The sequence below is a fragment of the Lactuca virosa genome, chromosome 4 (assembly GCF_052849685.1).
Source record: "Lactuca virosa cultivar CGN04683 chromosome 4, Lactuca_virosa_CGN04683_v6, whole genome shotgun sequence".
In the NCBI taxonomy this organism is placed as follows: Eukaryota; Viridiplantae; Streptophyta; class Magnoliopsida; order Asterales; family Asteraceae; genus Lactuca; species Lactuca virosa.
In genome coordinates this window covers 252,620,996-252,636,794 of record NC_136429.1, presented here as the reverse complement: position 1 = coordinate 252,636,794, position 15,799 = coordinate 252,620,996, and the positions used below count along the sequence as shown (strand labels likewise).

At 33.4% G+C, this 15,799-nt stretch overlaps 1 pseudogene; it reads left to right on the top strand.

Annotated features, from left to right (window-relative positions):
- The first annotated feature begins 201 nt into the window (after positions 1-201).
- Positions 202-14,241, top strand: LOC145105812 (cyprosin-like; annotated as a pseudogene).
- The last annotated feature ends 1,558 nt before the right edge of the window (positions 14,242-15,799 follow it).

The window sequence follows — 15,799 nt, the reverse complement described above, 5'->3', positions numbered from 1 at the left end:
TATGTAATAAGTACTAGAAAAACAATAATGTAACTTTCAACCATCAATAAAGGTATGTATTTTATAAAATTCTTTAGTACTGTTCAATGTATGTTATATAACTGTGATACAAGGAATGACGTTGCACCGCCCGGTATTTCCGTCGACGGCCAGGGTGTGACATAAAGAATTGGTAACGGATTACCAGCAGATTTTGGTCTAATGGTGAAATTTGCAACCACTTTGGAAGCAGTCATCCGGGTTGCCAAATCCCTTGAAGACATATTCATGGGGAAAGTCGTCAATCAAACTGAAGTTCTCAAGAAAAGGAGAAGTGAAGGACTCTCGAACTTCGATAATAAGAGTAGATTATTAAACGGTGACCCAGGCAATGAGAGATCTAGGGGTAGCAATGAAGAATAATGGTGCGATAAGTACACGAAGAAGTGCTTTGGAAGATGCGACATGAAAGTTCCTTTCTATCAGTGCGGAAGGGTTGGTCTTTATTCCAAATATTGTACGTTCAAGAACATAATATGGTACGGATGTTGAGATAAGTGGCATATATCAACAGATTTGCCAAGGAAGGAGGAAGCTGCATGAGCATTACAGACGACTCCTGAAGCTATAAGGGAGTGAAGCTACTTATCCAAGTAGTTCAAGATATGTAGTGGTCACCCCACCTAGATAGTATTGTAGGATGTAGCATGATGTAAAAGGCATAATCTATGATAAGCTCGAATAACAATGTTATCGTTTTCAAGAAGTTATATAATCATTGGTTATGTTACGTACCCGATGTGTTAAGTTGCTATATGATTTTCTTGTGTGTTGACTTGGAAAATGCAAGGCAATTCTTGGGAAGAGTATGAGTATGTATGAAAGGTAATAGAGGCCAATACTACCGGAAGAACATGATTCACACTTGGATCATGGAAAGTCACAAGGTTACTAAGTCTCTAAGTAGTTGATCTATTTTTTTTCATTTCCATCATTACCTTCATTTCAGTAATAATTACAAAGATAAATATTATTTCGGCCCTAGTGGTTATATCGAATCGAGTACGACTAATCTATGAAGTAAGTTTGACGTAGTGTATGAATTCAGATTGAAGGAAACAATAATCGAAGCGATCAATAAAAGTATCGCGGTCACTATTAAAAGTAAGCAGCTTGTAGCTAGAAGTGCTACATGCTAAAATGTGATTATATCACATTAGAAGATGAAGGAAGGTATCTTCCATGTTAGAGTCTGACTCTAAACATCGGAGTCTAGCCATTGCCTCATATGATGAAAGGTCATTAGAGTGTGACCCATCAGTCTGTAATCGTAGTCGAAGTAAAGACCATACCATTGGTTGAGCCTTCTCAAGAAGGGGAAAAAGCCTCCAGTACAGATTGAATTTAGAACGGAGAAAGGGTGCAATGTTGAGCACTGCTTGTAATTGATAAGTCCAAGAGTTAGAAACTCATTGGAAAGAACATCAGAGTTACAGTTAGCAGCTAATATGTAAAAGTAACGTCTAGAGTCATTATACAAGCCCTTTTTTGTTGATGATTTTGGGACGTAATCATCATAAGCAGGAGATAATTGTAACGCTCGCAGATTCGGGTAAGAAAAATAAGCAATAAAATGACTTTTTGATATAAGATTATTTAGGATAAATAATCCTAACCAAAATTATAGTATATGTGACAAGGATTCCACACATATAAAGAACTATGAAATCTGACTTCGTTTGAAGAAGTTATGCTTCTTCGAAGTATCGCAGTTAACCGACGTAGCTACGTGTATCGTAACAAAGTGAATTTTAGATGGATTGCTTATTAGCCTAAGCAATCTAAACTAAAGTCGTAGTAATCATAAGACCGAGAGCGTGGAAATAGAAAACATCTAAATCTGACTTCATATAAGGAAGTAATGTTTTTTTTTTAAGTTTCAGCATAGTAGTATATGGCTAAGAAACCAAAATTAAAATCGGTTGATTGTTAGGAAAAACGATCTAAACAAGAGTTGAATATCTTGTCAATACCATTCGTCTATATTTTTAGTACATGGAAGTGCCCCTTAATCAATCCTCTCCTATTGTATCTTTCCGAGATGATATGTAATCTGATATGAAGAAGAAGCTTTCGAGATGAATGGGTTTCATAGATGATTTTATTTTGGAATTTAGTCAATATGTTTTGTCAGAAGTGAAAGTACAACATATAAGATCATCAACAATCGATTGTGCCAGGCTGGTGATCTGCAGTCCATGCACTCTTTGTTTACAGTTTATATCTTGTGCCTCCTTTATCTATAAAAGGAGTGTCAACCTTTGTAATAGGCATGGATTAGTAGTGCATCTTCAGGAAATTTCACTTCTGTCAAATCAAAGAATCATTCAGTCAATTATTTCTCGCTAACTTTATTCTTGTTCTTATTTTCTTTACACTGTTCATACTTTATATTAATCATCTTGAGCACTTTGTTGAGTTATTTACTTCAAGGATTGACTTATTTATTCAGACTTGAATAGATATCTTATTATAACCAATCATTAACATTAGACTAATCCAAGGTTTGAATTTTAAAACCTTGTCCGTGCAAATCCTGTTACTTACAATTAGTATCAGAACCATAGTGGTTGTTCTTTGAATCCATAAGAACAAATTATAGTTGGTTGGAGATTACCTTGATATCTCAATCATTTTTGTGTTCAGGATAAAAGTTCTTCTATTTACAACTTCATCTCTAATATCTTAACATCAATGACTGCTTCTAATCAATCTCAACAAATGTATTCAATTCCAATTGCAAATAGCATGGGTTGCCTGTCACAAGCCCCACTGCTAGTTGTCGAAGAGAATCCTCATTGGAAAGTCAGAATGGAGAGATTTTTTCTTTGCAAAGAAAAAAGTGAAGAGATATAGAGGTCAGTGAAAGAAGGTCATCATGTTCCAGTCAGAAAAGTGGTTAGAGATGTTTTTACCACTCTCATGGGCCAAGAAGAGCTCCGACCAGCACCTCTAAATGCTAATGATTTCGAAAAACTCCATGCAAATCAGATCGCTTACTCTGAAATCGTGTTTGGTGTTCTACTATATATCTTTGAGCATATTAAGTTATGAAAATATGTTAAAGAGATTTGGGATACACTACTAGATTTTTTGAAGGGTCATAGAATATGAAGAATGAGAGATTGACATCAGTAGTGAACGATTTCGACACTTTCACTACCACACCTGGTGAATCTATTCCTTCTACATTAAATTAGTACAAAATTGTTTTGAACAACATGACTACGCACGGCGTTGTTTGCACTCCGCTTGAGTACAACCTGAATTTTATCAAAAATATCATAAAAGTATAGGGAAATTTCAAATCAGAACCTTCAGAGTAATGGATCTTTGAAGAAACTGAAGCTCTTTCAGCTGTTCGACGAACTGCAGGGTCATTAATCTAATGTTTCTCAAACATTAAGAGAACTCTGTAGAGGTCCCCTCTCACTAGTTAGTTCAGTCAATCCACTTCTTCCAAACCCAGTTGTCTCGAATCCTTTCAGATGTCCCATATGTTCCACCGATTCAACATACTCAACCTGTTCCAGCAGTTTCGAACTTCCAATTTGATGAAAACCTTGATTCAGAAGATGTTGATTCCGAACTTTGGTTTCAACAAGACTTTTCCCTCCTATCAATGAGCATAGGAGACCATGGAATCCCAATCAAAAACCTACTTAGAACTGGAAAAATTGATAGTCTATATAATGTCATTGATGTACTTGAAGCTAATGAGAAAATGAAACAAAATTTTCGTCATCCCTGGTCCAAGGAACCTGGGCTCAGAAGCGAGTTTCTGAAACCTATTACTTTTCCTTTCAAGGAACTTCAAATTTTGTCATTTATGGGAGACATTCCGAACCACGCATATTCGAACACTCCAGTCTCACCATTTGCTTTCCTTCAAGAGACCTCATATAGATATCAATCAATGATTCCTGAGTTCAAACCAATCACTATTACATGTCCTGATTCCATGCGACTTCCACCTCTGATATCCCTAGACCAGAATCAGTCCTCTGAACAATTGTGTTATCGAGGAAATTATTCATGAGACATGTGGACATGACTCGGACCATCTTAACTCATTTTGTGTGTCACTTGATAGTGATATAGATGAAGCAATCCCATGTAATGATGATTCCTCATATGATTCCTCCATTCCGAACTCTATAGTTGTTTCTAAGTCCACCTTAGTTCCAAATAAGCCTTGTTTCAACAACCCCTAAGTAGGAAAATCCTCTAGAACATCATCTAACATTAAGAAAAAGCCCTGGTTGAACAAAAAGGACATTGTTCTTCTTAAAACTGAGGTTAGGAAAGCTCTTGAGAAAGAAACTAGGTCTAGAAAAACCTCTACGTTCCTTGAAAAATATGATAAAAGTATCACATAAAGCAGTTAGTTCGGCTGCTAGGAATCATAATACGTTCATGTCAGTCAAAATTCTTAAGAGACCATATGATCCTGTTAGCTCGGATAATCTTGCTTCTACAAAGAAAAATTTAACAAAATCTGTCAATGTTGTGAGCTCACCAAAGACAAGTATTCACCACAAAAATTATCCTCTTCGGTATTTACTGCTACCTTGAATGGCAAATCTTTACACAAAAGCAATTTCCAAAATCAAATGTGCCTCCGAGAGCAGTGAATAAAGGTAAAGATCCTCAAAACTACCATGTTTAGAACCCATCAAAAGGTTCAAATCCGAAATGTGAATGGAAGGCTAAAGGGAATGAAAATTCAACTGAACCATCTCGGAAGACAGTTCTTCCTGAATCGTCTCAGAAAACTGTCCCTCCAAATAAGGTAGTGTCTAAGCAACCATGTGTTGCGTATGACTTTTGGATTAATGAAAAGACTTTGACATTCTGCATATTCCTAAAAGAATCTCAAAAAATGCATTTTGAGATACTAGTTGTTCTGAAATCAAAAGCTAAGTCCAAAGCCCTTGCTAAAGTCCCCAAGCCTAACTCGGAGCGTAAAAACTCCTAAACTCATTGATTCTGCAGGCTTTATATGCTGCAGAACAAGATACAATTTGGTATATAGATAGTGATTATTCCATGCACATGACTAGGCAAAAATATTTTATATGTTATCTGAAGCTTACTCCAAATGTTGGTTATGTTACATATAGCAACAATACAAATTACCATATTCGAGGGTATGGCATCCTAACCAACAACAATTTCTCTGTCTCTAATATGTGGATTACGTAACTGATCTCAAGCATAATCTGATCAGTTTTCCCAACTTACTGATTCAAATCGAAGAGTTGAGTTCTGTAAAAAGCATAGTTACATTATAAAATATGACCACAAACAATGTCTTATCGGATCGAATCGAAAAAAGAACATGTAGCCTATGGACATCAAATATGATTATGATAATGCCTCAAATGTGTCTTCTTACAAAATCAGTTACTGACGTAAGTTGGTTATGGCATCAGAGGCTTGCCCATCTTAACTTCCGATATACGAATGATCTGGTCTCTGGTGAAATGGTTCGAGGTTTTCCACTCCTCAAGTTTGAGAATGTTCATCTTTATGTTGCATGTGATTGTATGAAGTAATCCAACAACGGTCATCCTATTCTAATTGAAAAATCAATTTCGGAGCCACTCGAACTTCTTCATATAGATCATTGTGGGTTGTCTATTGTTAAAAGTTTGCATCATAATAAGTGCATTCTTGTCATTGTGGACGACTACACAAGATTCACCAAGGTTTTCTTCATTCGATTAAATTTGTAAATTTCTTCCAAGCTCATCAACTTCGTTAAACGAATTAAAGTGATAAAAAATCATCTGTTAGAAGAATTCGGAGTGAAAATGGTTCCAAATTCACAAATGCCACAATGAAAAAGTTCCTAATCGACAAAGGCATTGAGCATAACCTTTCTGCTCCTTAGACTCCACAACAAAATGGTGTCATTTAAAAAAGAAACCAAATGTAAGTCCCCAATCTGCTTGTGTATCAATCAGATCCATTTGATGGTACAGAATCCCAATCAAACGGATGATGCCAGATCAAATGAAGAAGAAGGAGATGAAGAAGATGATGAATCTTGTATGAATTGATATGAATTAAGATCCAGATACAAGATTCACACACACACTAACACACACTAAAGCTCCTCTCTTCTCTCTCACTTTCACTTTCTAGAACATGCTCTCCTCCTCTATGCCTCTCATTTACATTACAATATGCACTCCTCGCCCTATATATAGTAGAAATGGGTCGTGAACGGGTTTACGGCCGTAAACCTGTTCATGGCCGTAAACACAACCGTAAACACGTATACGGCCGTAAACACCAAGCTGTTTACGGTCCAAGACACAAAAATACATTTTCCTAGAAAAGTAAAGTATAAACCATATTTTTGACCCAACAATATCCCCCTTGGTTTATAGCTTTCTTTTCTAATTGACCTAACAAACTCCCCCTAAAAAGTAGCTGGCTTTTCCTTTTCAATCTTCATCGGGAGCTTGGTTCAGCATTAATCTTCAAATTCTTCACAACTTTAAGATGAACTTGATGAATCTTCAATGAATGACTTCATCTTGAGAAGTTGGGCTTTTCTTCAATATTTGACGTTGAACGCTCGTCGGGTGAGGAGGCTTCTTGAAAAGATTCTTGAAAGATGGCGCTTTCAGATTGAGAATCTTAAGAGAAAATAGAGAATGAAACTTCTGGATCACTTCAACAGGTTCAAGAATAGCAGCAAATTGATTGATGAGGCTTCAATGCAACTTGTCACATAATCTTCAAGTGCAGCTTCACCTTGCTTTTGGGGTTGAAAGATTGAATGTTGGAAGAATAATCTTCATTTCTTGTTCCTTCGAATGAGAATTCTTCGATGATCATGGATGAAGCTTTGGCTTAGAAATCTCGATACAGTCTCCATGAGTCTCGTCTACATCTGAATTCACTTTTCAAGACAAAACAAAACTAAAAGATAAAAACAAAATTAAAACAAAGCTTAGCACACAAAACGGAAACAAAAATATTTTTGAATTTTTGATTTTTCTGAACAAGAAATAAAACAGAAACAAAAATATTTTTGGATTTTTAATTTTCTGATTTTTGTTTGATTTTTGAATTTTCTGATTTTTGTTTGATTTTTTTTTTTGCAATTTTTTTTTTAATTCTCCCCCTAAATTTGTGCATAGAGGAAAACTATGAACAAATTTAACAAAAACAAAAATATTTGGGATCAAAGTTGTCAAGCAATCCAATATCGTTTATCAGCACACGCCTGCATGTCTAGATCTCGTCAATCACCGGTATTGTGGTCCACTTAAACACAAAGGATCTTGACAATTTGGACATATTATAAGTGACAAGTCATTGTGATATATATTCCTAAATGGACATTTAGCTAACGACGACCAAGGATATTGTTGTCCACTTAAATTAAGCAGCAAGATCTACAGACAACCTATTAAATGGTTCGATTTTAGAAGTACTAGAACGTGTTTCCCACTTCCCGATATACCCCGGTAATCAATAACTTCCAAAGAACTCCTTACTTTAGGTGAGTATTCAATCATTAAGAAAGAAGTCAGATATAGAAGTTCATATGTTGTATCCCAGGTCGGATGTCTTCCAATCACACAGAGGGAACAACATATGACTAACAAATATAGAGGGATTGAGAGGTAGAATGTTGCATATGTTGTGTTCCAAGTCAGATCTTCCGATCATGCAGAGGGGACATCATATGGCTAACAGATAGAAAGAATTTCATAGATAAGGAGGTGCGTAGAAATAGAGTTGCATATGTTGCATTCCAGGTCGGATGTCTTCCAATCACGCAGAGGAAGCAACATATGACTGACAGATAGAAAGCAAGAAAATAATTTCCTACAGACCTACTTTATCAGAACCCCCCATCCGCCCTATCAGAACCAGAATTAAGGACATAAGTCCGTACATCGAGGAAATGTTGAGCCACAGTTCTAGATAATTAACTTTTAGTGTATCTCGCAGGCTCCCATGTTTATCTCACTGCTTAATCTACCCGAGCATCGTATTGTCAGTCCAAATGAAACTATCCAAGTCTATATTGTCTAGTACTTATCCAAGGATTTCAAGATATGAAGTGGTCACCCCACCTAGATAGAATTTTAGGATATACTCTGATGTAAAATGCATAATGTATGATTGATTCGAATAACAATGTTACCATTTTCAAGAGGTAATATAATCCTTGGTTATGTTACGTACCCCATGTGTTAAGTTACTATATGATTTTCATGTGTGGTGCCTTGGAAACTCTAAGGCAATTCATGGGACGAATATGAGTAGGTGTGAGAGGCAGTAGATGCCTATACTACCGGGAGTACAGGACTCGCACTTGGATAAGGGAAAATCACAAGGTTACTAAGTCTCTAAGTAGTTGAACTATTTTGTTCATTTCCGTCATTACATTTGTTTCGATAATTACTACAAAGATAAATATTATTTCGACCCTACTGGTCATATCGAATTGAGGCTGACTAATATACGAAGTAAGTTTGACATAGCATACAACTTTAGAGTGAAGGAAAAGATAATCAAAGAGATCAATAAAAGTATCATAATCACCATTAAAAGTAAGATGCATATAGCTATAAGTGCTACATTCTAGAATGTCATTATATCACATTAGAAGATGAAGGAAGGTATCTTCCACATTAGAGTCTGACTCAAAAAGACATGAGCCTAGCCATTGCATCATACGATGAAATGTCATTAGAGTGTGATCCATCGGTCTATTAAGGTAGTCAAAGTAAAGACCTTATCATTGGTTAAGCCTACTCAAGAAGGAGCAACAGCCTCCAATACAAATCGAATTTAGAATGGAGAACGTTTGCAAGGTCGAGCACCGCCAGTAGTAGATAAGCCCAATAGTTAGAAACTCACTGGAAAGGACATAAGAGTTGCGGTTATTACCTAGGATGGAAAAGTAACGTGGGAAGTCATTATACAAGCCATATTTTTTTGATGATTTTGGGACGTAATCATCCTAAGCAGGAGATAATTGTAACGCCCACAGATCCGGGATAGACAAATAAGCAATAAAAAGACTTTTCGATAGACAATAATTCTGCACATATAAAGAACTCTAAAATCCGACTTCGCATGAAGAATTATGCTTCTTCGAAGTATCTCAATTAACTGACACAACTATGCATACCGTAAAAAGTAAATTTTAGACGGATTGCTTATTAGCGTAAGCAATCTAAACAAAAGTCATAGTAATCATAAAAACGATAGTGTGCATATACAGAACGTCTAAATCTGACTTCATATAAGGAAGTTATGATTTTTCGAAGTTTCAGCGTAGCAGTATACGGCTTAGAAACCGAAATTAAAATTCGCCGATTGTTAGGAAAAACAATCTAAACAAGAGTTGAAGATCTCATCAATACCTATCCGTTGATATAAATACAGTCGAGAACGGATATCATACGAGAGAGTTATGAATTTTTAACAGACTTTAACAATCTAAGCATGTTAAAAATATAGCTTTAAAAATAAATTGAAAATTAGCCGACAGATTCTGAAGCAAAGTTGTAGATTTCATCGATAGCTATGCGTGGATATAAAGAACATGGAAAACGGAGCTCGCATGAAGAAGATATGAATTTTTGATGAAACTAAAAATCCTCGTGTCCGTCCCCGCGCGTCGACAGGGCACACGGTGCGCACTGACACTCCACCTGTTAGTCGCCACGTGTCACATAACTACTGGAGCCACGTTACCCACCCCAACCAAGTGTGCCGTGAGAACCAACCAAGTGTGCCGCGAGCAAGCCAAAAATGCCATATAAATTGGATTCAAACCTCATTCGATTTCCCATACATTCCAACTTTCTCTCTCGATTTTCTCTCGATTTTTTTCAGAAATCTTCTTTAGAATTAAGCTTCGGTGAACCCTAGGGTGTCACATAGCTGATGATAAGAAGCTCCCGGATCAGATTTAATTTCATGCAATTTTCCAAATTTCGCTATAAGATCTCTATAAGTTAAGCTACACGCTTATTGCTTTCAGTATAACTTATATTTATAGTCATAGTCGTTATTATGAACCTATAAATAATAATTATCAGTAACTCCAAGTTATTATACTGATTGATATACTTACGGGGATGATGTCTAGGCTGGATTTAGGGATGTGTTTTAAGTGCGATTTCCAAATATTACACTCTGTATACCAAACAGACCCTTCTATAAATATGATCCTACATGTTTGTTCCTTGCTCGATAGATGTTGATGTAGACATTGGGATAAGTAATGAATCTACACTGTCATTAGTCGCGAGGAATATATAAATACTAAGACTTACTAATATGAACCTTGGTCACATCAGAAGAAAAGCTAAAGTACCAAGGCGAAGTTCTGCCCAAATTATGAGGCATCTACTTTGATCAAGTGAGTGCATATTTACTTTCATCTTACACATAGATATGAATTATTTAGATAATTAAATGTTATATTTGCCTAGTATATGTATTATGTGTTGGATGAACCTATATGATATGATTTTGCTCAATTTAATTATATAACGATTTTCCTAATTATTCGTTTATATATATATAAATATATATATATATATATATATATATATATATATATATATATATATATATATAGAATCAAGTTTAACAACAAACTCCCTAAATTGGAGGGAACCAGCGAACTATGCATCAATCAGATGCCTGTATTTTTTTAAAAAAAAATAATCGATTAATTTCCCTTGCAAGTCAAGATCAACCAGCCATGGATGGTGGTCTGTCTAGTCGAGCATACCCAAAAGCTCATATCCTTCATTACAAGCTTTCTAATCTCCACGCACTCACATCGTTTGAATCTAGTCAGTATTATCTTCCAACCACAGACCACATCATGTTATTGAGAGAGGCTCTCTTGAGCAATTCACGAATACATACGTAGGTCATTCCTCTCTACTGATGTTTATGATGAAACATATCCACCATCTGATAAGAAACCACCATGTTGTGGCCTTCTGAGACTTTGATTTGCTTAGGACAAAAGAGATGTGTCGCTGTAATCTATTATTTTTCGTTGCTCAACATTTTTTGAGTATGTTCTCTAGTCTTATATAAGTATTTCCCAACCCATGTCTCCTTTCTCCTATTGTTTTACTTCCATTCATCTATGTAATCAGCTATGGAATAGAGTCTGACAAATATGAGATGGATCAAGAATTTTATTCGTGTATAATTGATTTAAACCTTATTTGAGTCGTTCTTAATGCCCTCATCATGAAGAAGACCTCTTTTTATGTAGCCCTAAGGAAGAAATTGAGCAGTTGCATTCTAGGTGTTTGATGAAATGCCTGAGTGAAACTATCATTCATGTTTTTCCCCTTGTATCCAAACTAATTAAATCATGATCACCCTAAAGTATGTTTTGTGATATTACTATTTCTAATGCATAAGATCTTGTAATTTTCATCTAGGGAAATCTGCTGCAATTAGATATGGAACTGGTGCTATCTCTGGTTTCTTTAGCCATGATTCTACAAGACTTGGTGATTTTACCATCAAGGAACAGGTAAAGACTAATGACTAAGAAATTACGTAAATTTTTATTAAAATTTCTTCATTTCGACATTTACTAAATTACCCATTTTAAGGATTTCATAAAAGCAACCATAGAGCCTGGAATCGTTTTTGTTGCAGCAAAGTTTGATGGTATTCTTGGCTTTGGTTTCAAGAAATCTCTGTTAGGGGTGCTCTTCCTGTTTGGTACTTCACTCACTTTCCAAAAATTTTCTTGGAGTAAATTACATTTTTGCCTCAAAGTCTATTCAAAAGTTTCAGTTTTGGTTCCCGATAGTTCTCTCCTGCAATGTTGGTGCCTTTGTGAGTCTATTCAATTGTATGAGGAAACTATTTGGGACCAAAACTACAATTTTGAACAAACTCAGGGACCAAAAATGTAATTTATTTATTTTTTGATGATTGACTATATTAGGTACAACATGGTTGATCAAGGTCTTGTTTATGAACCCGTGTTTTCATTTTGGCTTAATCGAAATACTAAAAATAATGAAGAAGGTGAACTTGTGTTTGGTGGTGTTGACACTAGTCATTTCAGAGTTGCACATACTTATGTCCTTGTCACACAAAAAGGCTACTGGCAGGTTACTATTCTTTATATTCATTTTCAATTTTTTATTTTTTTTATAAAAATTTATTACTCATTTGGTTGTTTTTCTTATTATAGTTTGAAATGAATGATGTCTTTATCAGTAAGGAAACAACTGGTAATTTGTGGCATTCTTTTATCCTCTAAATTTTTAAATTGTATTTTTATAGTTTCTGATTATCATAATTTCTATTTTTTATAGGATTTTGCTCCAATGGTTGTGCAACAATTGCTGATTCTGGAACCTCTTTGTTGGCTGGTCCAACGGTATGTATAGTTTATTTTTTCCAAGGGTAAAATAGGCATTTATACACATTTAGACATGCATATTTTGTTGGCTAGAACCTCTTTTTTAGGTTGTTGTTACTCAAATAAATCAAGCTATTGGTGCTCATGGATTAATGAGCCAAGAATGCAAGACTTTGGTCGAGCAATATGGAAAGTCTATAATTGATATGCTCTTATTTAAGGTACCTTTTTTAATTTTCATTTTTTATACACAACATTACAAAAAAAAATTACTTGTTTAATTTCAATATCTTGTAGAAAAAACCTGAGAAAATATGCTCCCAAATGAAGTTATGCATGTTTGAAGACTGTCATGACACTAGGTCAATTTTACACTCCTTTTACAATTATATTTATTTTACTTATTCATATTATTGTTATCTGTAACACCAAAAATAACGTTCAATTACTTTTACAATTATAATTAAATCATGATCACCCTAAACTATCATTCATGTTTGAAGGTTCGTTCCATATTAATTATAAAACCTACCATAATATCAAAATAACATTCTTATGTATTTAAATGGCTTATGCATATAGTTATTCATATGCATATGCATATATTTATTCATATGTGTATGCATATATTTATTCTTATGCATATACTTATTCATTTGCATTTACTTATTATTACGCATATACTTATTATTATGCATATGCATATACATATACTTATTATTATGCATATACTTATGCATATGCATATACTTATTCTTATGCATATAGTTATTATTATGAATATACATATATTATATACTTATTGTTATGCATATGTATATACATAAGCATAATCATATGTATTTAATTGCCAAATGCATATACTTATTCTTATACATATGTATATGCATGTGCATGCATGTGCATATGCATATATATATATATATATATATATATATATATATATATATATATATATATATATATATATATATATATTCTTATGCATATATATAGAAGCATAAAAAATATTTTTTTTAAAATATGTATGTGCATACGCACATGTTTTTAAAAAAAATGCATATACACAAAAATATATGAATATGCATTAGAAATCCTTTTTTTTTGAAAAATTATTTTTTTAAATATTAATTTTGAAGTGTAAGGAATATATTTGCTTATTTTAAAAAATAAATAACTAAATAAATAATTAAATAAATAAAATAAAAAATATATTTTTATTCAAATAAGTGAAAATATACTTTATATTTCGAAATTAAGATTTAAGAAAATTCCAAAAAATACATTTTTAATGCATATTCATATTTTTTTGTGCAAATATACATTTTCAAAAAAATTAATATTTTTTTTCAATTTTTTTTTTTGTAATCATCTTAGAGATATGTATTAACATGCACATGTGAAATTTGGTAACTATTTTTCATTGTAGAATCCAGTTTAAGGTGGACGTTTATTCATATACCATTGATATAATATATGAGGAAAAGATGAATTGTTGGATACGAATTTACTTTGACTTGATTTCTTGTGATTGGAAGTGTCGTAAATGTGATTTGAAGTTGCTATTGAATATGTTTCAGTTTTTTTAGCATGCATATGTAATCTAACAATTACCACCTCCTATCAAACATGAAGCTCAAAAAGCAATGCCTTCACTTTCACTCGATGAATTGAAAGAAAAAACTGAAAATTTTGGATCTAAGGCATTGATTGGTGAAGGTTCATATAGAATGGTTTATTTTGCAAACTTAAATAATGGAAAAAGTGTTGCTGTGAAAAAACTTGATGGTTTCTCCATTGGCTGAATCAAATTCAGTGTTTTTGACTCAGGTAAAGTCAACTTATTTGCTTAGAATATCCTTTTCTATTTTCATTTCTTACGATAACAACATTGTACACTAAAAAATATACCTAATCACTGTTAGATGAAAGTATATTGTTATTTCTTGCATTCCTCTTTATGAATAATGTTTTTCTTTCGATTCAAGGTTTCAATGGTTTCAACACTCAAGCATGTCGACTTTGTTGAGTTGTGTGGTTACTATGTTGAGGGAAATACACATGTCTTGGCATATGAATTGGCGACCATGTGATATTCATATGACATATGCATATGAATATACATATAGATGCATTAAAAGTGTTTTTTTAATGTGCATGTGCATATGCATATGATTTTTTAAAAATATGCATATACACAAAAACAAATATATGAATATGAATTAAAAATGAATTTTTGTGAAAAATTCTTTTTTCAAATATTAATTTCGAAATTTAAGGAATATTTGCGTAGATTTAAATATATTAAAAAATTAAAAAAAATTAAAAATTAAAAAAACTTAAAACAAATTAAAAAATCAAATATATGAAAATATTCCTTATATTTCGAAAATAAGATTTAAAAAAAATATTTTTTTCAAAAAAATGCATATTTATATTTTTTTATGCATATATATATTTTCAAAAAAAAATGTGCATATATAAAAGCATATAAATGTTTTTTCAATTTTTTTTTGTAATCTTCTTAGATATATGTATTAACATGCATATGTGAAATTTGGTAACTAAATTCATTGCAGATAAAAAGTTTGTTGGTTCTCTCCCCCAATTTAGTTCTCCATTGAGAGATGGGATCTGAGAGATGAAAATGATTAGGAGAGGTCTGTAACAATAAAAATATAGATAATGCCATGACTTTTACTTGCAATGATTGAGATGTTTGCGATATAGTCATCTAACTGAGTACAAACGATGACCACAGACTAATCTAACAGTCCAGTGTACGAACCACGTATTCATGCGGTATACTATACCGACATGTACTGCGAAGGAAACCCCCGAAGTAGTAAAGTCAATGCGATGAGCAATAGGAGAAGCCCTTAGCGATGAAAATATAAAATGCGATGATTAGGAAATGAACATTAGGATAAGTCCTCAACGATGAATATATTGGGCGATGATATTATGAGAAATCCTTAGCGATGAAAGTATACAAAAATGCGATGTTGGCATTGATATTTAGAAATAAATATAAAGAAATTGGGGGTGGGTAATTGGGTTAATTGTTTGATAATTAAACAAATTAATTATATTATTGGGGATTAAAAATCCTATGTACTCATCAAGTTTCCCAACCTGACTCATTCAGCTTCTTTGTATCACAGGTAGCGGTACAGAGTGTGACATCCCCAATTTCACGGCCAAAAAAGACCGATTTTGTTTATGCTTTATAAAAATCAGAATACTTCTTTTAATAAAAATGTTGCGGAATTTGTTCCCAGAAAAACATGATAAATATATTATCAAAGCATTTCCGAAGAAATGTATTTTATTCATATTAAAACTTTGGGATGTCATCGTAAA